This window comes from Trematomus bernacchii, unplaced genomic scaffold (assembly GCF_902827165.1).
Source record: "Trematomus bernacchii unplaced genomic scaffold, fTreBer1.1, whole genome shotgun sequence".
Taxonomy (NCBI): Eukaryota; Metazoa; Chordata; class Actinopteri; order Perciformes; family Nototheniidae; genus Trematomus; species Trematomus bernacchii.
Genome location: NW_022987564.1, coordinates 290,367 through 318,001, shown reverse-complemented (window position 1 = coordinate 318,001; position 27,635 = coordinate 290,367). Strand labels below are relative to the sequence as shown.

Sequence of the window (27,635 nt, the reverse complement as noted above, 5' to 3'; positions counted from 1 at the left end):
TGGGTAAAACAGAGTCCATTCTCTTCGGTTCGAAACATAATCTCAGCAAATCCGACGACTTCTCAGTTGCAGTGGGTGACATTATTGTCACAAGTAAGAAGGAAATTACATACCTAGGATCTATTCTTGAGGCAAACCTCTCCTGTGACAAAATGGCATCCAATGTAATAAAAAAAGTCAATCAAAGAACTAGATTCCTATACCGGATCTCCTCTCTGGTAAACAAAAACACCCTGAAAACTCTGGCAGGAGCACTCATTCAAGGGTACTATGACTATGCTTGCACGTCATGGTACCATAGCACCTCCAAGGCGCTAAAAATAAAACTTCAAACATCGCAAAATAAACTGGTCAGACTACTGCTTGACCTTTCATCTAGAACCCACCTCACCTCTGCCCACTTTGACAACCTAGGATGGCTTAGAGTAGACGACAGAGTACAGCTACTTGCAATGGGCCTGGTCTACAAGATCCACTACACCTCTATGGTACCCATGTACATGTCAAAATTCTTCCCAAAGGTCAAGGAATACCATGATCATAACACCAGAGGGAGCTCCACAAATCATGTAAAACCCAGATTTGGCACAAAAAAAGGGGAATACACGTTTCGCAATTATGCCACATCAAGGTGGAACGCTCTTCCCACAACTGTAAAGGAAAGTAAAACTATACTTACCTTCAAAACCTCTCTTAAAGAGCACCTTCGGGGGAAAGCATTGCAAAACTGGCCCCGGTAATGGTACAAATCTCAACCTGTCGTACAATGGACAGCTTCCCCCCCCCATCTATGTATATACTCGCATTTTAGACTCTGTTACTAACTGTATATCTGTAGACTTGGTATGTCTTAAATGTCCGGTTAGGATGTATTAGAACGAAATCTAAAATGAAAATTGTAAATAAGCCATCTGTATGTAAAAAACCACCTGTATGTAAATTGTAAATAAGCCATCTGTATGTCAAATATGTCTTATATGTCTTAAATGATATGATGAATTGGAAATGGGGGACCCTGATGTAAACAAGACGAAAGTCTTTCTCTGGTCTGCATCCCCTTAATAATTGTATGTTTTGAGCTGTACTGTACTGTACCCAATATACAAGCTGTTAATAAACTTTTCAATCAATCAATCAATTCAATCAATCAATCAACATTGAGAGATTCTCCACTCGCGTGGTGGCTCTGGCTGAATATCCACTCGGGCTGCAGGAGTACCTGCGCTGCAAGATGGCCCAAGTGGACCCAGCTTTAATCTGAGAAGTGGCGAGTTAAAGTGCAATGTGTTCACTGTATATAAATTACTCTAGGACCAATGATGTGTTTACCAAATCTGTCAATCCCCTGAATCTCTGTGTTGATACTTCCGGTCCTGATGGTCCTCCTGAGTATTCCATTTCTCATGGTACCTCCCCCAAAGCTCTGTTGGTCATTGAGCCTAATGCCCCTTTCTTCTTCAGGTTGGAGCTCGTCTGATCTCCCATGCTGGCAAGTATATTTCAAAGTCGGGCCGGGCAGTAACGACATCAGAGTTCTTCCTGAAGAATGTGAACCCATTTCATGAGGTCCCCCCCCCCCCCTCCCTGCTGGGGAATAAAGTGGCTACAGTGATGGCAGGGCGGGGCAGGAACCGAGCAGGGTGACTGGAGAGGGCTAAGGTCTCCTCCAGAGTGATCCCTCTCCCCCAATGCACCCCCACAGTCTGAGGTAGAACATCCAAGTTATATTTCAACTATAAAAAGTGGCTGTGATGACAAACTTGCCCTCACTGATTAGATCTGATTGAGACAACTTAGATAACTGAGCCACACTAAGGGAAGGACCCTTCAGACTGAATCAAAGTTAATGCATTTCTGCTCTAATTGCTGTCTCTCTTTCTTCAGGTGTTGGATAACGCTGATGCAGAGAGAAATAAGATGACTAAATCACCTGCAGGTATGTTTTTAAACTACACCTTAAATATGGATTATTTCTGGCTGTGATGACAAACTTGCCCTCACTGATTAGATCTGATTGAGACAACTTAGTTGTCTCAATCAGATCTAATCAACTAAGCCACTTTAAATAAAAGGTGTTTCAAACTCACAGTTTCTTTATCTTTCTTAAGGTGACCATGATGGCTGAGCACTAGGCACTGATCCTGATGCTGCCGTGACTTCATGAGGATGTCTCACTTCAAGGTAATTTCAAATATCTTGTATAAAATGATTTATTCACAGCATGCTATCCTAAGGACCGGGGCTTGTCTGTAGCTCTAGGGTTCTCCAAGTGCATGCCAGATAAAAGGTCGGTCTTTGACTGTTCTGGCCTCTTATGCCATCAGCAGCCACTCAACTGTCCAACAGATCCTCACGTCATTATGTAGAAATGCTTACTGCGCAACAACAGTTCTTTATTTCTTCTATATGTTATGCTACGGAAGAAAAGTTTATTATTCCGTCCAATTATTTTGTCCGTCTTCTCCTCCCACATTCAACATCGCAGAAACTCCGTTCAAACATCAAAACGTTCAGCTCGGTCGGGAATCGATGGCTATTACTTTTATCATTCATAACTTCCATAATTCCAGAGATACATCCCATAAAACATCAAATTTTTAACATTTGAACTTTAACATTGCGCAGCTCGTTAAGTTAGAGTGCGTAGGAAATCTTGAAATTTCCCTTCATATTTTTTTTTAAAACTGCCATAATTCCCAAACCCTACATTCCTGAGACATACTTTTTCATGACAAACGTAGGAAAACATCTCGTAGCTTGAAAAATGACAAAATTAAGCAAAATAATTAAACAAAATGCCTCTTGAGGGCATGAAGTGACAAAAACGTTCAAAATGTCTCAATTAAAGCCCATTGTAATTTCAGGCAGATATTTCCTCACAGCAGCAGCCGCACACCTTTAGTTAAACTGCCAAAAAGGCCACATTATTAACCCGAAAGTACACAAAAATTACACTTCAGATACTCAACTTCCTTGACATGCTTCACGTTTTGAAATTTCACAGATATCTGTTATCGTTCTTCCACAAAACGTTCACATGTAAGAGGTTCATCTCTGATTCAGAACAATGCAAACCTCTGATCTTTTCATAGCTCGTTAGCTCAACTATAAACACCTGTGTAATGGAACACGATGTCATCACTCCAACTGACAGCAGTCAGTTCTAATGCTGCGTTCACACCGGACGCGATGCGATGTTTGTGGGCGGCGCGATTACATGTAAAGTCAATGCAGAGACGCGGACAGACGCGAATTCGCTCCGACGGCGAGCATGAAGCGGTGGACGTGGCGCGAATCACGCGATTGAGGCGATTGAACGGTGAGAGTTCAATTTTTTTCAACTCGAGCGTCAAATTCACGTGACGCGTTCTCGCGGAAGCCAATCAGCGGTGAGGATCTCAGCCAGTGCCGTCACTGACGTTCAACCACACATCAGCCGTTAGCTGTTAGCAGTTAGCACACAGAGCGCACAGCTCCTCATATCTGTTCAGAAACTGGACAAAAGTTAAACAAGTACAAACCACAGACTGTCTGTGTCATGGCGAATACAGTCGCTGGTTTATTTATGTCTGTAGGCCGTTGATATGAGTGTGGAATGAGCATATACAACGTTAGCTTAGCCTGGTCGACCCGATCTTCATTCAGAAAACAAGCATTTTAAAAGGTTTTTCGCCTGCCGTCTTGTCTGCAGACTTGTCAAGCATTAATTCATGGTTTTTACTAACCGGTATCAGTATGTTGTTACTTCGGCATCATTTAGAAACGTGTATTACAATTTAATCACGGTAAAATATGTTCATGTTGTAGTTGTAGCTCCCGAGCCAGCGCGTCTTGTTTGAATGATGCGAGTAAACACAGCTGTCAGCCGCGGTGAAACTCGAGCGTTTAGAGCGATGCGATAGGAGCGATTAGAGCGAAGCGAATATTCGCATCGCCTCCGGTGTGAACGCAGCATAACTGTTCATTTCATACACACACACTCTCTCTCACAAACTCTCTCTCTCTCTGCCACACCGATCCATGCCTCAACAGCTCTACGCCAAATCTGAGATCTCACCATAGGCTGTTTCCATGGAAACGCATCCCTCGCCATAAAACACGATGTTGTCGTGATACCTATGCAAATGGTCCAAACACCACCAGACTTCAGATGACAGTTAATGGTCCAGCCCTCAACATGTCTATATACCATTAGTGAGTTTTCCTCAAAAGCTGTTGCCATGGCAACGCATCCCTTGCAATAAAACACGATATTGCTATAACTCCTATGAAAATTGTCAAAAAGTGCTAAAACTTCACATGTGTGCCAACAGTCCAGCCGTGAAGACATCTACGGGACAGTTTTGAGATTTCTTCAAATGCCGTTGCCATGGCGACAGACCACTCGCCATGAAACACGATGTCGCTGTAAGTCCAATCGACACGGTCGAATCGTCCCCAATCTTCACTTGTATATCACCGGTCCATGCCTCAACAGCTCTACGCCAAATCTGAGATCTCACCATATGCCGTTTCCATGGAAACGCATCCCCCTCCATAAAACATGATGTTGCTGTAACTCCTATGAAAATGTTCAAAAAGTGCTCAAACTTCACATGTGTGCTAACCAGGATACTCTGCAACTTCTACAGGTGCACGATAGAGAGTATCCTCACTGGCAGCATGACGGCCTGGTACGGCAGCTGCACCGACCTCGATCGTAAGGCTTTACAGAGGGTGGTGAAAACTGCACAGCACATCACCAGGACGGAGCTGCCATCCATGGAGGACCTTTACTCCCAGCGGCTCAGGAAGAAATCACTACGGATTATCAAAGACCCCCATCACCCCAGCCACAAACTGTTCTTTCTGTTGCCGTCTGGCAGACGTTACCGCATATATATATATATATATATATATATATATATATATCATTCCAATAACTTGTATATAGACTCATACTGCACTATTCCACATCATAACTTTATTTCATTTTTATAACTATTATTATTTTTGTATTGCTCATGCTCTTATTGTTATTATGTTATGTTGCATTGTTGGAGAAGCCTGTGACATAAGATTTTCAACTGCATAATTACTCTGTAGCTATGTCAGATTGACAATAAAGAACCTTGAACCTTGAACAGTCCAGCCGTGAAGACATCTACGGGACATGCCGTTGCCATGGCAACACAATGCCCGCCATGAAACATGGTTTTCTCATAACTTCAGTGAAAATGCTCCAAATGGCCCTAAACTTCACAGGTTTGGTAACACTGCCATCAACGCATCTAAGCGTATTATGGGATGTCATCAAATGCCATTGGCATGGCGACAGATCATTCGCCATCAAGTTAGTTCAAAAGTTTGCATTTCAAATATTCTGCTGCTTTTCCAAGCCTTTTTACTTTCTTTTCTTCTCATCACACATTCAAGCTCCCAGTGTTCATGTATCATTTCAATCTAAATTCTTCACTTTCTTCTTACACATTACATTTCAGCATAGCAGTTTAGCGTCAGCTTTTCAGCATAAAGCATTCCCACTAGCAATTTCTTCAGGAATTGCATTCTCTAGTTTTAATGCTGTTCTCTTCCTGCAGGCATCAATCTGCCCATGAGATCTAATCCGATGTCCTTGGGATGCAGAGGCTCCATGTAACATGAGGTATTTAAGGAGATTTGTCTGCATCATTTCATAACTTCCTGATCTATGATGAATTTAAAACAAGAGGACTGTTGGATGAAACTCGCGGATATGGGACTGAGATTAGCTCTTAAATAATGACCTTAGAAAAAGTGTTTGAATTTCACTAAATGTAGTTTCTTTGTATTCTCAGGTGCAGTGCGTTGAAGGCAGCAGCAAGATGGTGAAGGAGGACAGGAGGATGTAAAGCTCTGAGTCGTAGCGACTGGAGAAAGTGCTATACGAGTACCGTCAGAGTTCTCTGTAAAGGATTTCTTACAAACTGTACAGCTGAACGGTTTCTCTCCGAAACAATTGTTGAAATAAACATCTTACACAGAACAATTTTGAGAATCCCTTTATTGATATTCTTGTATTTACACATGTGAAGGACATTTAGAGTTTGTGATGAATGTTTCACAACACTTATGGTGCAACAAGCATTGGATGCTTAGTTCACCAAGTTAATACATAACATTAAAAATGATAAATACTTCCAGACACAGCACATACTGAGGGCTTGTTTTTAATGAAAAAATGCATGGGTTATTTTTGAAAAATCTGGTTGAAATTGTCCTTTATATCCCACTATCATGTCTAGCTTAAATATCAAACTGAAGCACAGGTAATGTGGTCTTTGACTAATACTAAACTTTTAAGAGTGATTTCCTGTTACTTTGTCACTGCAATGCCAAATAGTTTAAAATACAGTGGCAACCCCACACATGAATGGTTTCAGGATGCTTTACTGTTGGAATGACACGAGTGATGGTAGCGTTAACTTTTGTTCTCCGGACAAGCTTTCTTTTGGACTTCCCACACAATCTGAAAGGGGATTCGTCAGATAAAATGACGTTACCCCACCCCTCAACTAGCCAATCCCTGTATACCTTTTGTGGAATATCAGTGTCTGATGTTTTTCCTGGAGAGAGGGCTTCTTTGCTCCCCTTCTTGAAACTAGGCCATCCTCCAAAGTCTTCTCCTCACTGTGCAGATGCTCTCACACCGGCTGCTATTCCTGATCAAACGGTGCTCTGCTGGTGCTCCGATCCTGCTCCTGATCAACTTTAGGAGACGGTCCTAGTGCTTGCTGGACTTTCTTGGGCGCCCTGAAGCCTTCTTCACAACAATTGAACCTCCCTCCTTTTTCAGGATTAAGTTCATTTTCATAGCAAAGAGGGATGTTGAAATAAATTGCAAATCACTCTTCATAACATGCTGCAGTATTTGTGTCATTCTCAAAACTTTTGGCCACGTCTGTACATTTAACCCATCCTTGTATGAGAGCCGTGTGCAGCTCCTATAGCTCCAGGGCTTCTACTTTAACCTCCGGGTTTAATTTAAAACATTTCACGAATACCAAAATGTTTGCGCATAATTCAGTTATTTTTATTACACATTTTTGGTGCACATGTCCCCCTCATAGTAAATAAATATCGCTCTACTGCACATCATTTTATTTCCTTAGTCTCATTTATTCTTCAATGTGCCTACAAAACGGTCAAACTGAATTTAATGCAATTTCCAGGTAAAAATAGAACTTATATCCTTCCTGAATTTAACAACAGACTCACCACAGGATGCTTTGAGTCTGGGTCGAGTTAAGTGGAGTTGGCGTCTAAGAAGAAAGCAGAAGAAGCCATGAAATCTTTTTTTTATTAAAGCAATGAATGATAAGATAAGGGTAAGTATTAATGACTGTCCACATATTTCTTTCCCAATTTATAAACCAGTTTGAAAATGCTTATTATTCTAATGCAAAAGCTCAAGTGTCTTCATATTGTTTAAATACATGGACTTCATTTCACCAACAAGGCCCAGGACCCCCACTGACAGTGACTGGTATCCACCCCATAATAACATTACATTAATGTACATCATGTGAACAACATCTTGTTTTTAATACTGTGAGCCATGTTCAGGCTAAGCTCTCTGCATTTTGCACACGTCTGCACGGCTCTCCATTTTAAAATATAATTCACTGTAGATTGCCATATATTCATTGTCCTAAATATGGTGACTATTGCCACTCAATATCACAGAGGGATTTGCTAAACTGGGTGATTTAGTAGGACGAGTGTAATCTCCATTGACGACGAGGTTTTTTGCTTTCAATGCCATTTTATTTTGTATATTTTGTGCTCGGCGACACGGTCAGAAAACAGTTTATTCTTCCCAGTCCCATATCACACACCTGTACCAGGGACATCAATGATATTCTGTTGCACCACTGCGCCATCTAGTGTTCAAAATATAACCAATAACAGACAGCCGAACCCTCGAGGAACCCACTGAGGACAGAGGAGACAAACAGGTGATGGTAATAATCTTGATACGTTATTGAAAACAGCCTCGTGGTATTTCATCGGCTCCAGATTGGCTGAGTCGATGTTCTGAGGAGGAAAACACCGTCATGTGATTGGTTGTTAGTTGAGCTTCAACCTGTATGACTCTATCTGTTGAGCTTCATTGTTTTACATTCATCAGATGATATTCTATACGACAGGACCCTCCTTCAGTCTCTTTCGGCTTTAAGCCTTCCGAAGGACAAAGAAGAGCATAACCTCCGGTAAGATACAAATATTCGTATTTAATGTCACAAAAGTGTATAGTTGTTATATTTAGCTTATAGTGAACTGAAAATAAGTATTTTATCATGTCAAGACAATTACTGACTGACATGCTGAAACCAACGAGCTAACGTTAGCTTATGTAGCTTAGTAGCTGTTATCACGTGGTTCAGTTAGCTTACGAGTGATTCTACAATTTAGGGTACATTCCATGTCCATTGATGTCCATTGATGATAATTATAATTATTCTAACTATTGTCTTCAAAAATATCATATTTTGCCTATTATTGGAAAGCATGTTATAATATCACACAAACATTATGTGCATCCTATGTTTTATTTAGCTTGAAATGTGTCATGATGTTCTTAAATTGTCAGTTTTTGCTATGTCCGTTTTTCAGTTGAGGGTGTCTTGGTTTCAAAATAATGAATAAAAACCATTAAAGTAAATAAAAAAAATTATTCATTTATTTCAAAAGTCTAAATACTAAAGAATAATAACATATTTTTAATTGATTTCGTCCTTTAAATAATTTAAATATCTTAATATATGAATGTCCGCAAAAGTTCTGTCAACTATGTCACTAACAGAACTCCCCCCTTTAACTCAAAAATGGTTTGTCCCAATACCATGTCACCAGCATCACATGATGCCATGTTCCTCTTTGGCAGACATTTTGAACACATTGTGGTGATTGTCCTCTAACTTTTTACAATATGTTATGTATAATAGCACATTGTCAATGAGTATATTAATTGACCATCAACAATGTTACGTACATTGTTATGGTTTACAATTGTTTAATGATTTTAATTCAATTATATGTTCAAATGTGATGTTAACCTGTTCAAGAAAATGACATGTGGTCATCCAGGCAAGGCCTACCATTGAAATGATGGGTCAAAATAGGGAAATTGTCAATTAAGTTACCCAGTACTGTAGTAACTTAGTTGACAGGTAACCTAGTTGACAATTTGTATGACATGTAGATGTCATTACACATCATTATCAATGGAATTTTGCACTTCTGCCTTGAAATGAACATAGTGCTGATGGTTAATAATGTGTCCAGTCAACTATGTTATTTGCGTCAAATGTTTGACTTTCATTGTCAACTATGTTGCACCTCATTTTTTCAAATTTAAAATATCTAAAATAGTGCTTCTGATATCCTTTATAGTATAATGTATATCTACACAGGTTGGAGTTTTACATGACATCTCTTAAAACTATCAAAATGACCTGTATGGTAGTTTTATTATACAAAATATCCCTATCCTTAATGACAGTGCTCAACATATCACATGAAAAAACAAAACTTTAATACAATTATTTTTTAAACTTTAAAAAATCTTTGGATATATGGTAGAATAGACTCTAGAGCCTTTCAAATTTGATTTTACTTGAAGTGCAGGACTTAATCAAATGATTGTAATGACTTCAAGTTTGTCCGTAACATAGTTGACAAACTGAGTAGTGAAAACATCCTTTCCCTTAAAATAAATAAAAATGTTTAAGCTTTGCAACTAGTGGATATGTTACACTGAGGAATATACTAACTTGAACCACTGATTGTTCTATTGAGAAAGAACACTTTCTTTGTACTGTTTTGTTGATGTGAAATGCACCCTAAATTATAGAATCAGTCTTAAGTTAATAGCTATAATGGCATGTTAATGTAGTTGTATTTTACCAAACATTGCGCTGCCTTATTATCAGTGGCGTTCTTATATGTACAAAAGTGGTGGGGCACAAAAAACGTAGATGTCTATATATAAGCTTCTGCAGTGAGGTTCATGGCTGGCGAGGCACTGGTACTGACTCTTCAGGTTTACAAATATTATATTTTGACCTAAACCAAAATATAATATTATTTTCAAAAGCTTTTTTTTGTCTGATGCTTCGATTAATTTTAAACAGACAGTTCAACAAAAGGATACCCAAGCAATGTAATGTTATCATTTAAATATTGAATTGTTCTCTCTTAGTAAGATCCCATTTTCAATAAAATTGCCGTCTTACCTTGACTTGAAGATGAAGTCCATTTGCCTATCCTTCTGCACAAAAATGTCTTACTTTTTTGTAAAAGTCCTCCTTATCTTCTTGTAGTTTCAAAAGTCTATCATAAATCTAATCGATAGATTTATGATTCAAAAATTATAAAAGTAGGGTAGACATGTGGATATTATCCGGCTGAACAAAACGTGCATTTATCTAACGGGTACGTTTCCCACAGATCTTATTTCGAGCTATTTTCTAAAATCCTATGGAGAAATCTCATTGCTTTTTTGTGGAGGGAAGCCACGCGCAGCTTACTTCCGGGTTTTAGGACGCGTCACTGCAGCTCTCCTCTTCACACACCACACTTTTCGCGGCACACGTACTTACAGCCAATCGGCTCTGAATTATGTGAGATGACGTATGGTGGGGATGGCAGCTCAGTGCCCCGATGGTCATTATTTTTTTGCCACACACATTAAATAGGAAAATACTCTGAGCATGCGCAGTGTAGTTTTTACAGTCACTGTTCACTTAGACAGTGAGAGGGAGGGGCATGATCAGGTTTTGTCCCACATGGCTCTAAACAGCTCAATAGGCACACACTGTAGACACTAATTAGAAGAACACAGACTAAAACAGCAATGTACAGACGAATCAGATGATTAACCATGATCTTAAAATATATTTTATATATTTTTATTTTTTGTAATCATTATTTGTAATACTTTCTGCTGACACTAGGTGGGGCTGGAGCATAATGTTTACTGGAAACAAATGTTAGGGCTTGCATGTAAACTACACTTTGTCCTTGGATGATGTGAAATGTCTGTTTACTTGATGTATTGAGTTGAGGTTACCAGCCTTGGAGGTCTACCCTGATTTTATTAATCTGGCTGCTCCACCTCCCCAGAACCTGGCTAAACTGTAGGAGGTATTTCTGAAGAACCCCATCAGCAGCCTAATGGAGTAGGCCCTGCGCATCTGCAACACAATTGTGAGTTCCAGCTCGTCAACCAGTCGGGACCCTGTCACAACCCAAGGTTTGTCACAAAAAATAATATGTATCATCATTCTCTTTTCAGTCATGTTGTAATATTAAAACCTAGCTAGGAATGAATCCAGGGTGCTGTTTATAGATCAGGTATTGAACAATTCACTTTAAATACAATGTATTTGTCAATGTCATTGTATCTGTAACATTCATCAAGTCACAGCAGGTCAAAAACTTAGTTTCCAGTGCATCTCTTATTAAACATACCTAAATAGTTGCATGTAAACCTCACATTTCTTACTTTCTGTAAAGCACCTGCTGACTAATTTATCGATTCAAAGTCTGTGGAAAATATACCAGCTTTAATGAAGACACATGATGTTGCCAATTAACAATGACAATTTATTTGTATAGGTCTTAGGAGGAAAAATTGTAGCTGCTCAATGAATCATGTATTGACGAATCACTGTGTCTAATCTTTGTAAATGTTCCTCCCCTGTGGCAGATTCAGCATGCAGGTGCTGCTGAATGGGAGGCGGTTTCCTGTCGCAGAGGCGTCAAGCAAGAAGGTTGCGAAAAAGGACGCTGCTGCCATCACCCTGAGAATGCTCACCACAGAGATGCTGAGCACGGGAGACGATGTGGACCAAGTGATGGAGGTACTCCCAGACCCTAGTGCAAGTTCTTCATTAAATGTGTGGAAAAAAGCTCCCATTAGCCATCTTAAGACCCCCAAATCTTGCATCAGAGGTTGGTCACCCACTCGACATGTAAGTAGAGAGTAGCTGGGCAATGTCTTTGATATAAGACTAGATATTGTCTTGGACTTTGGAAATCTTAATAATAAGTGTAGATTAATTTCGTTTTGTAAACTTGCCAGAATGTTTTAGCTTCACTATTATTTACCAACTTATTTATTACATCCATATTACTGATTATTTATATATGCAGTGTACTACTGTAAATATAGGAACTACATTATGTTTTCCTGGTGTAAAACAAATCAATGATCATAAGGTGCAAATAATTAGATTCAGAAAACAGGTACATGACAAGATGTACAACAATGGAAAATCTACGTAAAAATCAAATAAAGTTGCAATTTCAAATGTAACCAATGTGATATGTAAATGTTGTTTCGCTCAGCCTTAGTAGAGAATAAACTCAAGTTCTTTATATAGGAGGGAAGAGAAGGGCTTTGCACATCTTCAAAATGAGTATAATGTCTTTAGAAAACTAGCAGATCGCCCTGGAGGCTGAAATAAATTATTGTGTGGCCTCTGTCACGCTGTTCTGCTCAATTTGCTCAATACTGTTCAAATCTCTCCTTCTCCCCTCCCAGCCTCAGTTGCCCCTGGGCTCCTCCAGTGATGGCAGTGGGTCTGGGACTACATGTCCCTCTTCGCCCCCTCTGACTGCAGGCGAGGGCCCGGACTGGTCCACCAGTCGGAACTCAGCAGCAAAGCCCCGGGCTCTAGCGTACTTCAAAAGACCCAACACTGCGTTGTTGTTGAGGTTTTTAATGAGGTCCCCGACCCCTGCCTCGTGAGCCACTCGCAACTCCCTGGAAAAAATACATTTCTTTAAGAATTCAAAGTTTTGGAACATTATTGAAAGTAATTTTCCGCTAACAACACTTTTTCTCTGCTCGTGTTCCCTTGGGACCTTTGGTTCTTAAAGTGACTGAGAAAAACTATTAAATCCTCCTCTTTGCCCCTGCTCAGGTTCACATTTCAGGCTAAGCTGGGCGCACGCTGGTTCCCTGCAGTGTGTGTGCGTCCAACAAGAAGCAGGGAAAACAGGAAGCAGCAGATGCCGCTCTACGGGTTCTGATTGGAGAGGGCAGCCCGCACCGGGGAGCTAATCCCAGCTGAGGTACTGACTTCTTAATGGTTCACATTTTCTGTCATGAAACATTAGCCTTCTCTTGCTCACCGTGGGGATTACGCAGAGCATAATGGAGTTACAGTCAACTAGGGGTGGGCGATACCACAAAATCTGGATTCGATCCGATACCAAGTAATTCAGGGCCAGTATCGCTGATACCGATATCGATACCGATACTTTTTAAAATGAAAAGCGTCTTATGTACTTTCATATAGGGGAGAGCTGCATGACATGATTTTTGAGCTGAAAGCATCATAGACTAAATCTGAATTCATTTTCATGAATAAAGACAGGACCGTTTTTATAGACAAACGTTTTATTTTTGCAAATTTATAGTGCAAACATGAAAAATAACAATACAAAGTGGCCAGAGTAGCGAACTGCCTTCTTGCACACATCACAGTTCGCTAAGTTTTCATTGTCAGTTGTGAAATAGCTCCACACAACGCTCCTCTTTCTCTCAGCCATCATGCACGTGTGTGTCGCACTCGCGAGTCGCTGGCTGCTGCTGCCCTGCTGGCAGTCAGCTTGATAATCGGCGTTCAGGCAGGGAGCGCTCGATGAGAGGAGGACAGCAGTGGAGAGAAAAGAGCGCATATACTTGTGTTCGTCTGCACATAGTTTTTGATGAAATTGACGAGTAGAGGAGAGGGGGAAAAAAGTATCGATCCTATTGGCTCTAGTATCGATATTTTGAAACGTAACGTAATATCAGTAGTATCGATATTTTGGGATCGATCCGCCCACCCCTACAGTCAACACCTGCATGTAATTGGTTAACCACCTCACATGGGCAAATCACACATAAAAAATAACATCTGCACACTCAGACTAACATGTAACCTCAGTTAGAACATAATGAGTCTTAAGGTAACTACACCCTGAGGCCCCGGCTCCACGAGGACGAAAACGGGTTGAATCCGCATATTTCTCATGCGTATAGCCCTCTAAGCTCGACGACGCCGTAAGGGAAACGTAGAAACAGACCCCGCAAACGACAACGGGTCCAAAGGTGGATAGATCTGGGAACGGAGCGCTCTGGGGGGTCCAACGGGGCCGTGGAGTCGCCTATACGGTCATTCGTTTTCATAGCCCCGCCTCTCCCCGCCTCACAGTCATTAATACTTCAGACGTACCAAATATTAAATAATGCTCATTTCCTTTTTGATTTTGCCTGTCCTGTTTGCACCCCTCTCTCTAGCTCCCAGTGAGTGGCAGCACTTTGCACGACCAGATAGCGATGTTGAGTCACCAGCGCTTCAACGCCCTGCCCACATGTATCCAGCACAGCCTTCTGGGACGCAAGATTCTCGCCACCATCGTCATGAGGCGGGGGGAGGGCCTGGGGACCGTTGTCAGCCTGGGAACTGGTATATCCGTCAACTTTTGCATGCATTTTTCCTTGATGTGAAGAAGTTTTATAGAACTCTGTGCTTAGAGGCATATACTGTCAGAAAGCCGGACTAGGTCACTGCTGACCAAGAGGCGTTGCATTGGTTCATGCTCTGACATTGAATATGTTTCTATTGTTTTGCTTTTCTGTCAGGAAATCACCGTGTCAAAGGGGAGGAGCTGAGCCTTAAAGGGGAAACTGTTAACGATTGCCACGCCGAGATCATCTCCAGAAGTGCAATTGAAATGCTCTGGGAAGTGTCTGCCTAAATCACATTGTACCTGTGACTAAGCACTACTTTAGCCCGTTCTGTTTTTGCAGGATGAGGGGGAGATCCAGGTTTGCCTCTGGAGGGAGTCCAATCTGGTTCCCATAACAGTCCGGCAGTGGCTCAGTCAGTAGGGGCTTGGACTGGGAGCCGTAGGGTCGCTGGTTCAAGTCCCCGACCAGACCTAAATATGGAGTGTGGACTTCTACTTGGAGAGGTCCCAGTTCACCTCCTGCCCTGCTGTGGTGCCCTTGAGCAAGGCACCGGACACCCCCCTTCCCCCCCACTCCCATTGCTCCCCGGGCGCTGTACAATAGCTGCCCACTGCTCCTAGTACTAGACTCCTTGTACTAGGATGGGTTAAAAGCAGAGGCCAAATTTCACTGTGTGCTGTGTGCTCTGCATGTGTGACCATTAAAGAGGGTTTCATCCCTCCCTATTCTTCTAAATAGATGGCATGTTGATCCTGGTGAGCCATCTGCGTGGCAAAAATGCCCCGAACCACGGTTTCTCCTTCCACTCCACAGCCTTCACGGAGGTAGAGGTGAGTAAAGTACTCGAGGTGTTTTACTCATGCGCCCTATATGGCTAGTATTTTACTAAACATCTGGCAACAATGACTAAATTGTATGTTTATGTTCTGTAGCTTCTTTCCATGACAACAAAAATCAAGGTGGAGGGACTCCGCGTTTTAGAATGTGGAGACGCGGAGCTGCTACAGGAGAACGGGACCAGGATCGTAGTAGATCGAGCCATTTGGTTGAAGTACGAACCTCCAATAGTCGCCATGCCAGAGTTTAATTTCATCTTTACTACGTTGGCATCTGTGCACGTCACATGCATTTAAAACGTAAAAACACACCATGCCCCTATTTGCCCACCCTGGACTAATAAATGTCCTTGGTGATTAACACAGGGGGGCAAATTGAATCTCTCATAAACCTGTAGTGAAGGAACACCGTCCTCTCCCCCAGAGTGATCCCTCTCCCCCAGAGTGATCCCTCTCCCCCAGAGTGATCCCTCTCCCCCAGAGTGATCCCTCTCCCCCAGAGTGATCCCTCTCCCCCAGAGTGATCCCTCTCCCCCAGAGTGATCCCTCTCCCCCAGAGTGATCCCTCTCCCCCAATGCACCCCCACAGTCTGAGGTAGAACATCTGATGAACTAGTTGGACAAAAACACAGGAACTAACATTAAGCTAATTGAGGAATTGATCTCCAACAATTAAATGTAATGTTAAAAGCTCGTTGAGCCAATTTATTTCAAATAAGTAATGTGTAAGTGGCACGGCCTTGTTGAATTTCCTTTTGAGTTTCACGCTCTGTGGCATTATTACAATGATGTTCACATTTTTTGTCAACAGTAGTCATCCTTCGGGTTGGTGGTGATAAGCTTTATTCTGAGCAAAGCCACTAGGTTGCTAAACTACTGTTATCTTAACAATTTGTGATTTATTATTGAATGTCTTTGCTTGCAAGTGTGTACGGGGACAAGCTGCGCGGACAGGTGGAAGAGCGCTTGTCTTTCTATGAGACGGGCGACGTGCCACGCAAGAATCTGGATGTCATGAAGCTGTGAAAGAGGTGAGTGCAGAAAAGAAGCTCTTTACCCATGGATCAAATGTGTCCTATAAAAAGTTCAGTCTGTAAATGCTGTGGATGATGACAAGCTTTGTCCTGACCCTACTGTGGGGGTTTAAAATGATTTAATGAGCCTGACGCAGCATTAGGATGTAGAAATGATGAACCAAACAAGCCAGTTTGCAACCATTTAATAATTTTTTTTGTCCTAGGCTACTGAGATCAAGCGGAAGCGTGAAAAGAAGACGCTGGCGAGACCAACGGTGAAGCTGAGGTAAGCAGTGGTTTTAGTTTCAGGACTCGCATGTTTTGATTTGAGATTTGACCCTCACATGGTCCTCTCAGTGTACGACATGCTAAATTATCATGACTCTGAACCATTGGCTGGTCCCAAATAATGGACCCGATCACTGAAGTGAGTCAGACATTGCATCCACATAGAGCAGGATGTATATACATTGAGGGCTTGGAGTAAACATGAATATAGTTATTAACCTTTTTTACTGTCTTACAGGCAGAAAATGGAGACGCAGACACAAAGCCAGCGGCCGAGGAGATGGAGGTCGAGGCAGAGGAAGCCCCTGCTGCACAGAACGGAGCCGAGGAAACCCCAGGGAAAAAGACGTGGAGGTTGCTGTGGTCGAAGATAACGGAGCAGAGGTGTCTCTGTCTCTGTGTGTGTCTCTGTGTGTGTGCCACATGATGACATGTATAGATGCCGCAGCCTCCGGGCCGTGAGGACCTCTCATCTATCACCCTTGTCTGATGGCTGCTCGTTAATGAGGACCAGTGTTTCCGCCAGACCAGGGCTGAGAGGGCGTCCACCCCGAGAGCGGGGGGGGGGCGGGTGCTTGAATTTTGACTTGAGCCGTCCCTTATAGATACTGTCTTTTTACGTTAGTGAGCCGGATCATTTGGCTCGGCTCTCTTAAAGCGCCGGCTGTTTCGGCTCCCAAGCGGCTCTTCATGTTACCACAGTTTACCACGGAGCCTCAGTTTCGCCGCTGCGAGGCTCTGGTGTTCACGCGCGTGCTCCACTAGCACCGCTCATCGCGTCCAAATCGCGCACGTTCCGTGTTGTGCTGTAGCAGGCACCGCCGATGTCGGGGAAACAATCTTCAATACTCCGAAAAGAATCCCACCAGACTCCTTTGCCTCTCCAACAGAGGGATGTCCTTTTTCCTATTTGTTATTTCAAGCGATAAAAACTCTCGACTCAACTCTCATGTTGATCCTGGTGAGCCATCTGCGTGGCAAAAATGCCCCGAACCACGGTTTCTCCTTCCACTCCACAGCCTTCACGGAGGTAGAGGTGAGTAAAGTACTCGAGGTGTTTTACTCATGCGCCCTATATGGCTAGTATTTTACTAAACATCTGGCAACAATGACTAAATTGTATGTTTATGTTCTGTAGCTTCTTTCCATGACAAAAAAAATCAAGGTGGAGGGACTCCGTGTTTTAGAATGTGGAGACGCGGAGCTGCTACAGGAGAACGGGACCAGGATCGTAGTAGATCGAGCCATTTGGTTGAAGTACGAACCTCCAATAGTCGCCATGCCAGAGTTTAATTTCATCTTTACTACGTTGGCATCTGTGCACGTCACATGCATTTAAAACGTAAAAACACACCATGCCCCCTATTTGCCCACCCTGGACTAATAAATGTCCTTGGTGATTAACACAGGGGGGCAAATTGAGTCTCTCATAAACCTGTAGTGAAGGAACACCGTCCTCTCTGCGGATCCTGTCGGGAGAAACAAACACAAATGCAATGACTTTGGTTGTGTTCAACCCACTGCACAACATGGTTCATGCAATGGTAGTAAACCTCTGCTTAACACCTTTTCTTAATCTATCCTTCAGGTATGGACATCTCACCCATTGATCTGATCAAGGTGCTTCCGGTTTCGCTATGAGTGGTCGCATTTTCGAGAGCTCCCGCTTTGGAGGTTATTCCTCACGATTTTTTACATATTTCATCCTCCTGACAATATGGATTATGGACTCCTACCTCAACTCATCAATGAGGCAACATCACTTAGAGAAGGAGAGTAGTGAAAGCAGGGATAAAATGAACCACAATGACTTTTACCTTCTCAACGGCTGGGAAAGGAAACACCTCGCTTTTGGAAGTGCAAGCATTCATGCATTATTAACTGCAAACCCGACGCGAAAGTACTTACCCCCGTCAGGCAAACTAGACCGAAGAAGTATGATCGTCTTGGTCTTATTGTTAGCGGGAGACATCCATCTGAATCCGGGCCCGGTGCAGACAAGAAGCCATTCCTGCAGGCTCGAGGAGCTAGCATCACAACTAGCATCACAACTAGCATCTCTTCCGCTACAGCAACAACTACGCGACGACAACAGAGACCATGGAGACAGCGGAGACCGAGGAATCAACGGAGACTTCGACATTCCCCCGGGGACGCCTCGGCAGACAGACACGCATGAGGCAGTGACGAGAGGAAGAGAACCGAGATCCGAGGGAACAAATATCCACCATGTTGTTAGCCACCCTGCTAGCATATCGACGGCTAAAGCTACAACGGAGCCTCCCTCCCCCCACCACCCCACCGCTCCAAGCACCACGGCAGGCCGCAAGCCGTTTGCTGTAACGGACAAAGACAAATATCTTCAAGCTGACGACATTATGCATTTAAACAACAAAAATGGACTACATATTTTTCATCTGAACACTAACAGCCTGAGACACAAACTGGCTGAACTCAGGCAACTGTTCATGAACGGTAAGGCAAGCATATTATGCTTTTCTGAGACCAAATTGGACAATTCCATTACAGATTCAGAGATTGAAATTGAAGATTATCTTGTAGTGAGAAGGGACAGGAACGTGAATGGAGGTGGTGTCTGCATGTACATACATAAAGACACCAATTTCAAAAACCGTACTGACCTGCATCATGAAAATATTGAATCTGTGTGGGTTGAAATTCTTTTTGACAATGCTAAATCTGTAATAGTCGGGACAATCTATAGACCACCGGAACAGAGTGACTTTTATGATACATTAGATGGGTGTTTGGCTGATGTGGGGGATGTAGAGACAATTATTATTGGAGACTGGAACACGGATATGCAACGTAAAGACACGTCCGTCTTCAAGTCCTTCAGTAGGATTTGTGATCTGCACGGCTTCAGCCAGCTAATCACCCAACCCACCCGGGTATGTGAAACAACACAAACTACCATTGATCTCATTCTGACCTCTGACAGGTCCAGGATCTCCAGTAAAGGGGTTATAGCATGCGGTTTAAGTGATCATTATATGATATTCTGTACCCGCAAAAAGCTAAAACAAAAGGCCGGCTGTCACAAAACAGTCATATCTAGAGACCTCAAAAACTACTCTAGCGAGGCCTTTAACCTAGAACTGGAGAGCCTGGACTGGTCAGATGAGCTCAGTGGTACACAAGTTGAAGAAACATGGCTTGGTTTCAAAAACAAATTCTCTGCAATACTCAATGATTTGGCCCCCCTAAGAACAACCAGGGTAAAAAATCGCGCTGAGCCGTGGATGCACTCCGGCATACTGACCGCCATGAAAACCAGAGACAAAAAATGCTCTGAGTTTCATAAAAGTCAGTCAATGCTTTCCAAAAGCACGAGCAGTGAACTCCAGGCCCACGTGACTGAACTAAAAATTGAAAGAAACAGACTAAGAAATGACGTAAGCTCCATGATCAAAACTGCCAAAAAGAATTTCATCAATGACAAAACTGAGGAAAACAAAAATAAACCCCGTGAACTTTGGAAATTACTCAATAACCAGCTTGGCTGCAGTAAAAAACTCAAAACGAGATTTTCAAACGTAAACATAAAGACAGATAACAGGCTCATCACAGACAAACTGGATGTGGCCAAGTACTTGAACATTTTTTTCACAAACATAGCCACAACTCTTGTAAATAAATTACCCTCCCACTCAGGGCTTTTTGGAGTAGATCACATCATGACCTACTACAAAAACCTAGGGGTACGCAAAGATGATTTCAGTCTAGCAAGGGTAACAACAGCAGAGGTACTCATTAAACTGAGCGCCCTCAAACCTAACAAGGCCACTGGCCACGACAATATCCCCTCCAAATTCCTCAGAGACACAGCAACCGCCATCTCACCAGTCATAGCTCACATAATTAACCTCTCCATAAAACAGGGAAAAGTACCCAAAGACTTCAAAATTGCAAGAGTAACCGCCCTGCACAAAAAGGGCAGCAAATTGGACCCAGGCAACTACCGCCCTGTTTCTATACTTACCTCCATCTCGAAAGTCATGGAAAAAATAGTATATGAACAGGTCGAAAAGTACCTCGCAGAAAAGAAACTAATCTATGAATTTCAATCTGGCTTTAGAACATCCCACTCCACTGACACATGCCTTCTTTATTTGAACGACCACATCAAACAAGAGGTGGACGAGGGTAAATACTGCGGCATGGTGATGCTGGACCTACAAAAGGCTTTCGACACTGTCAATCACCCCATTCTGATTGACAAGCTAAAAGCAATTGGTTTTGATAAACTATCGGTGAGCTGGATGCAATCCTACCTGGAGGGGAGAGAACAGATGGTGGAGGTAAACGGTACTCTGTCCCCCCCCCTCCCAGTGAGCTGTGGTGTTCCACAAGGAAGCATATTAGGTCCGTTACTGTTCCTAATTTATGCAAATGACATGTCATCAGCATGTGACTGCAACTTGTTCCTGTTCGCGGACGACTCAGCCCTGCTGGTCTCTGACAGGAGCAGATTGCAGGTTGAAAAAACCCTCAGCTCCGAGCTCGGCAGAATCTGCACCTGGCTCGCCGATAATAAATTATCATTACACCTGGGTAAAACAGAGTCCATTCTCTTCGGTTCGAAACATAATCTCAGCAAATCCGACGACTTCTCAGTTGCAGTGGGTGACATTATTGTCACAAGTAAGAAGGAAATTACATACCTAGGATCTATTCTTGAGGCAAACCTCTCCTGTGACAAAATGGCATCCAATGTAATAAAAAAAGTCAATCAAAGAACTAGATTCCTATACCGGATCTCCTCTCTGGTAAACAAAAACACCCTGAAAACTCTGGCAGGAGCACTCATTCAAGGGTACTATGACTATGCTTGCACGTCATGGTACCATAGCACCTCCAAGGCGCTAAAAATAAAACTTCAAACATCGCAAAATAAACTGGTCAGACTACTGCTTGACCTTTCATCTAGAACCCACCTCACCTCTGCCCACTTTGACAACCTAGGATGGCTTAGAGTAGACGACAGAGTACAGCTACTTGCAATGGGCCTGGTCTACAAGATCCACTACACCTCTATGGTACCCATGTACATGTCAAAATTCTTCCCAAAGGTCAAGGAATACCATGATCATAACACCAGAGGGAGCTCCACAAATCATGTAAAACCCAGATTTGGCACAAAAAAAGGGGAATACACGTTTCGCAATTATGCCACATCAAGGTGGAACGCTCTTCCCACAACTGTAAAGGAAAGTAAAACTATACTTACCTTCAAAACCTCTCTTAAAGAGCACCTTCGGGGGAAAGCATTGCAAAACTGGCCCCGGTAATGGTACAAATCTCAACCTGTCGTACAATGGACAGCTTCCCCCCCCCCATCTATGTATATACTCGCATTTTAGACTCTGTTACTAACTGTATATCTGTAGACTTGGTATGTCTTAAATGTCCGGTTAGGATGTATTAGAACGAAATCTAAAATGAAAATTGTAAATAAGCCATCTGTATGTAAAAAACCACCTGTATGTAAATTGTAAATAAGCCATCTGTATGTCAAATATGTCTTATATGTCTTAAATGATATGATGAATTGGAAATGGGGGACCCTGATGTAAACAAGACGAAAGTCTTTCTCTGGTCTGCATCCCCTTAATAATTGTATGTTTTGAGCTGTACTGTACTGTACCCAATATACAAGCTGTTAATAAACTTTTCAATCAATCAATCAATTCAATCAATCAATCAACATTGAGAGATTCTCCACTCGCGTGGTGGCTCTGGCTGAATATCCACTCGGGCTGCAGGAGTACCTGCGCTGCAAGATGGCCCAAGTGGACCCAGCTTTAATCTGAGAAGTGGCGAGTTAAAGTGCAATGTGTTCACTGTATATAAATTACTCTAGGACCAATGATGTGTTTACCAAATCTGTCAATCCCCTGAATCTCTGTGTTGATACTTCCGGTCCTGATGGTCCTCCTGAGTATTCCATTTCTCATGGTACCTCCCCCAAAGCTCTGTTGGTCATTGAGCCTAATGCCCCTTTCTTCTTCAGGTTGGAGCTCGTCTGATCTCCCATGCTGGCAAGTATATTTCAAAGTCGGGCCGGGCAGTAACGACATCAGAGTTCTTCCTGAAGAATGTGAACCCATTTCATGAGGTCCCCCCCCCCCCCCTCCCTGCTGGGGAATAAAGTGGCTACAGTGATGGCAGGGCGGGGCAGGAACCGAGCAGGGTGACTGGAGAGGGCTAAGGTCTCCTCCAGAGTGATCCCTCTCCCCCAATGCACCCCCACAGTCTGAGGTAGAACATCCAAGTTATATTTCAACTATAAAAAGTGGCTGTGATGACAAACTTGCCCTCACTGATTAGATCTGATTGAGACAACTTAGATAACTGAGCCACACTAAGGGAAGGACCCTTCAGACTGAATCAAAGTTAATGCATTTCTGCTCTAATTGCTGTCTCTCTTTCTTCAGGTGTTGGATAACGCTGATGCAGAGAGAAATAAGATGACTAAATCACCTGCAGGTATGTTTTTAAACTACACCTTAAATATGGATTATTTCTGGCTGTGATGACAAACTTGCCCTCACTGATTAGATCTGATTGAGACAACTTAGTTGTCTCAATCAGATCTAATCAACTAAGCCACTTTAAATAAAAGGTGTTTCAAACTCACAGTTTCTTTATCTTTCTTAAGGTGACCATGATGGCTGAGCACTAGGCACTGATCCTGATGCTGCCGTGACTTCATGAGGATGTCTCACTTCAAGGTAATTTCAAATATCTTGTATAAAATGATTTATTCACAGCATGCTATCCTAAGGACCGGGGCTTGTCTGTAGCTCTAGGGTTCTCCAAGTGCATGCCAGATAAAAGGTCGGTCTTTGACTGTTCTGGCCTCTTATGCCATCAGCAGCCACTCAACTGTCCAACAGATCCTCACGTCATTATGTAGAAATGCTTACTGCGCAACAACAGTTCTTTATTTCTTCTATATGTTATGCTACGGAAGAAAAGTTTATTATTCCGTCCAATTATTTTGTCCGTCTTCTCCTCCCACATTCAACATCGCAGAAAACTCCGTTCAAACATCAAAACGTTCAGCTCGGTCGGGAATCGATGGCTATTACTTTTATCATTCATAACTTCCATAATTCCAGAGATACATCCCATAAAACATCAAATTTTTAACATTTGAACTTTAACATTGCGCAGCTCGTTAAGTTAGAGTGCGTAGGAAATCTTGAAATTTCCCTTCATATTTTTTTTTAAAACTGCCATAATTCCCAAACCCTACATTCCTGAGACATACTTTTTCATGACAAACGTAGGAAAACATCTCGTAGCTTGAAAAATGACAAAATTAAGCAAAATAATTAAACAAAATGCCTCTTGAGGGCATGAAGTGACAAAAACGTTCAAAATGTCTCAATTAAAGCCCATTGTAATTTCAGGCAGATATTTCCTCACAGCAGCAGCCGCACACCTTTAGTTAAACTGCCAAAAAGGCCACATTATTAACCCGAAAGTACACAAAAATTACACTTCAGATACTCAACTTCCTTGACATGCTTCACGTTTTGAAATTTCACAGATATCTGTTATCGTTCTTCCACAAAACGTTCACATGTAAGAGGTTCATCTCTGATTCAGAACAATGCAAACCTCTGATCTTTTCATAGCTCGTTAGCTCAACTATAAACACCTGTGTAATGGAACACGATGATGTCATCACTCCAACTGACAGCAGTCAGTTCTAATGCTGCGTTCACACCGGACGCGATGCGATGTTTGTGGGCGGCGCGATTACATGTAAAGTCAATGCAGAGACGCGGACAGACGCGAATTCGCTCCGACGGCGAGCATGAAGCGGTGGACGTGGCGCGAATCACGCGATTGAGGCGATTGAACGGTGAGAGTTCAATTTTTTTCAACTCGAGCGTCAAATTCACGTGACGCGTTCTCGCGGAAGCCAATCAGCGGTGAGGATCTCAGCCAGTGCCGTCACTGACGTTCAACCACACATCAGCCGTTAGCTGTTAGCAGTTAGCACACAGAGCGCACAGCTCCTCATATCTGTTCAGAAACTGGACAAAAGTTAAACAAGTACAAACCACAGACTGTCTGTGTCATGGCGAATACAGTCGCTGGTTTATTTATGTCTGTAGGCCGTTGATATGAGTGTGGAATGAGCATATACAACGTTAGCTTAGCCTGGTCGACCCGATCTTCATTCAGAAAACAAGCATTTTAAAAGGTTTTTCGCCTGCCGTCTTGTCTGCAGACTTGTCAAGCATTAATTCATGGTTTTTACTAACCGGTATCAGTATGTTGTTACTTCGGCATCATTTAGAAACGTGTATTACAATTTAATCACGGTAAAATATGTTCATGTTGTAGTTGTAGCTCCCGAGCCAGCGCGTCTTGTTTGAATGATGCGAGTAAACACAGCTGTCAGCCGCGGTGAAACTCGAGCGTTTAGAGCGATGCGATAGGAGCGATTAGAGCGAAGCGAATATTCGCATCGCCTCCGGTGTGAACGCAGCATAACTGTTCATTTCATACACACACACTCTCTCTCACAAACTCTCTCTCTCTCTGCCACACCGATCCATGCCTCAACAGCTCTACGCCAAATCTGAGATCTCACCATAGGCTGTTTCCATGGAAACGCATCCCTCGCCATAAAACACGATGTTGTCGTGATACCTATGCAAATGGTCCAAACACCACCAGACTTCAGATGACAGTTAATGGTCCAGCCCTCAACATGTCTATATACCATTAGTGAGTTTTCCTCAAAAGCTGTTGCCATGGCAACGCATCCCTTGCAATAAAACACGATATTGCTATAACTCCTATGAAAATTGTCAAAAAGTGCTAAAACTTCACATGTGTGCCAACAGTCCAGCCGTGAAGACATCTACGGGACAGTTTTGAGATTTCTTCAAATGCCGTTGCCATGGCGACAGACCACTCGCCATGAAACACGATGTCGCTGTAAGTCCAATCGACACGGTCGAATCGTCCCCAATCTTCACTTGTATATCACCGGTCCATGCCTCAACAGCTCTACGCCAAATCTGAGATCTCACCATATGCCGTTTCCATGGAAACGCATCCCCCTCCATAAAACATGATGTTGCTGTAACTCCTATGAAAATGTTCAAAAAGTGCTCAAACTTCACATGTGTGCTAACCAGGATACTCTGCAACTTCTACAGGTGCACGATAGAGAGTATCCTCACTGGCAGCATGACGGCCTGGTACGGCAGCTGCACCGACCTCGATCGTAAGGCTTTACAGAGGGTGGTGAAAACTGCACAGCACATCACCAGGACGGAGCTGCCATCCATGGAGGACCTTTACTCCCAGCGGCTCAGGAAGAAATCACTACGGATTATCAAAGACCCCCATCACCCCAGCCACAAACTGTTCTTTCTGTTGCCGTCTGGCAGACGTTACCGCATATATATATATATATATATATATATATATATCATTCCAATAACTTGTATATAGACTCATACTGCACTATTCCACATCATAACTTTATTTCATTTTTATAACTATTATTATTTTTGTATTGCTCATGCTCTTATTGTTATTATGTTATGTTGCATTGTTGGAGAAGCCTGTGACATAAGATTTTCAACTGCATAATTACTCTGTAGCTATGTCAGATTGACAATAAAGAACCTTGAACCTTGAACAGTCCAGCCGTGAAGACATCTACGGGACATGCCGTTGCCATGGCAACACAATGCCCGCCATGAAACATGGTTTTCTCATAACTTCAGTGAAAATGCTCCAAATGGCCCTAAACTTCACAGGTTTGGTAACACTGCCATCAACGCATCTAAGCGTATTATGGGATGTCATCAAATGCCATTGGCATGGCGACAGATCATTCGCCATCAAGTTAGTTCAAAAGTTTGCATTTCAAATATTCTGCTGCTTTTCCAAGCCTTTTTACTTTCTTTTCTTCTCATCACACATTCAAGCTCCCAGTGTTCATGTATCATTTCAATCTAAATTCTTCACTTTCTTCTTACACATTACATTTCAGCATAGCAGTTTAGCGTCAGCTTTTCAGCATAAAGCATTCCCACTAGCAATTTCTTCAGGAATTGCATTCTCTAGTTTTAATGCTGTTCTCTTCCTGCAGGCATCAATCTGCCCATGAGATCTAATCCGATGTCCTTGGGATGCAGAGGCTCCATGTAACATGAGGTATTTAAGGAGATTTGTCTGCATCATTTCATAACTTCCTGATCTATGATGAATTTAAAACAAGAGGACTGTTGGATGAAACTCGCGGATATGGGACTGAGATTAGCTCTTAAATAATGACCTTAGAAAAAGTGTTTGAATTTCACTAAATGTAGTTTCTTTGTATTCTCAGGTGCAGTGCGTTGAAGGCAGCAGCAAGATGGTGAAGGAGGACAGGAGGATGTAAAGCTCTGAGTCGTAGCGACTGGAGAAAGTGCTATACGAGTACCGTCAGAGTTCTCTGTAAAGGATTTCTTACAAACTGTACAGCTGAACGGTTTCTCTCCGAAACAATTGTTGAAATAAACATCTTACACAGAACAATTTTGAGAATCCCTTTATTGATATTCTTGTATTTACACATGTGAAGGACATTTAGAGTTTGTGATGAATGTTTCACAACACTTATGGTGCAACAAGCATTGGATGCTTAGTTCACCAAGTTAATACATAACATTAAAAATGATAAAATACTTCCAGACACAGCACATACTGAGGGCTTGTTTTTAATGAAAAAATGCATGGGTTATTTTTGAAAAATCTGGTTGAAATTGTCCTTTATATCCCACTATCATGTCTAGCTTAAATATCAAACTGAAGCACAGGTAATGTGGTCTTTGACTAATACTAAACTTTTAAGAGTGATTTCCTGTTACTTTGTCACTGCAATGCCAAATAGTTTAAAATACAGTGGCAACCCCACACATGAATGGTTTCAGGATGCTTTACTGTTGGAATGACACGAGTGAT

At 42.4% G+C, this 27,635-nt stretch overlaps 3 long non-coding RNA genes and 7 other non-coding genes across 10 annotated transcripts; all 10 read left to right on the top strand.

The window, feature by feature from the left end:
- Positions 1–1,574: 1,574 nt before the first annotated feature.
- LOC117477568 lies at positions 1,575–6,001 on the top strand. The gene is made up of 5 exons (XR_004555360.1): positions 1,575–1,708; positions 1,885–1,936; positions 2,109–2,181; positions 5,580–5,644; positions 5,817–6,001. It is a non-coding gene; the product is annotated as an uncharacterized LOC117477568 (long non-coding RNA).
- LOC117478521 lies at positions 2,218–2,348 on the top strand. Its single transcript, XR_004555484.1, has one exon. It is a non-coding gene; the product is annotated as a small nucleolar RNA SNORA44 (small nucleolar RNA).
- On the top strand, positions 5,682–5,752 carry LOC117478476. Its single transcript, XR_004555440.1, has one exon. It is a non-coding gene; the product is annotated as a small nucleolar RNA SNORD99 (small nucleolar RNA).
- A 10,424-nt stretch (positions 6,002–16,425) lies between the features above and the next one.
- On the top strand, positions 16,426–16,493 carry LOC117478508. The gene has a single exon (XR_004555472.1). It is a non-coding gene; the product is annotated as a small nucleolar RNA SNORD57 (small nucleolar RNA).
- A 553-nt stretch (positions 16,494–17,046) lies between these two features.
- LOC117478495 lies at positions 17,047–17,123 on the top strand. Its single transcript, XR_004555459.1, has one exon. It is a non-coding gene; the product is annotated as a small nucleolar RNA SNORD83 (small nucleolar RNA).
- A 472-nt stretch (positions 17,124–17,595) lies between these two features.
- On the top strand, positions 17,596–18,244 carry LOC117478202. The gene is made up of 3 exons (XR_004555397.1): positions 17,596–17,664; positions 17,767–17,885; positions 18,217–18,244. It is a non-coding gene; the product is annotated as an uncharacterized LOC117478202 (long non-coding RNA).
- LOC117478467 lies at positions 17,995–18,115 on the top strand. Its single transcript, XR_004555431.1, has one exon. It is a non-coding gene; the product is annotated as a small nucleolar RNA SNORA26 (small nucleolar RNA).
- Positions 18,245–22,784: 4,540 nt separating the features above from the next.
- LOC117478201 lies at positions 22,785–27,203 on the top strand. The gene is made up of 5 exons (XR_004555396.1): positions 22,785–22,910; positions 23,087–23,138; positions 23,311–23,383; positions 26,782–26,846; positions 27,019–27,203. It is a non-coding gene; the product is annotated as an uncharacterized LOC117478201 (long non-coding RNA).
- On the top strand, positions 23,420–23,550 carry LOC117478520. Its single transcript, XR_004555483.1, has one exon. It is a non-coding gene; the product is annotated as a small nucleolar RNA SNORA44 (small nucleolar RNA).
- Positions 26,884–26,954, top strand: LOC117478474. The gene has a single exon (XR_004555439.1). It is a non-coding gene; the product is annotated as a small nucleolar RNA SNORD99 (small nucleolar RNA).
- Positions 27,204–27,635: the final 432 nt, after the last annotated feature.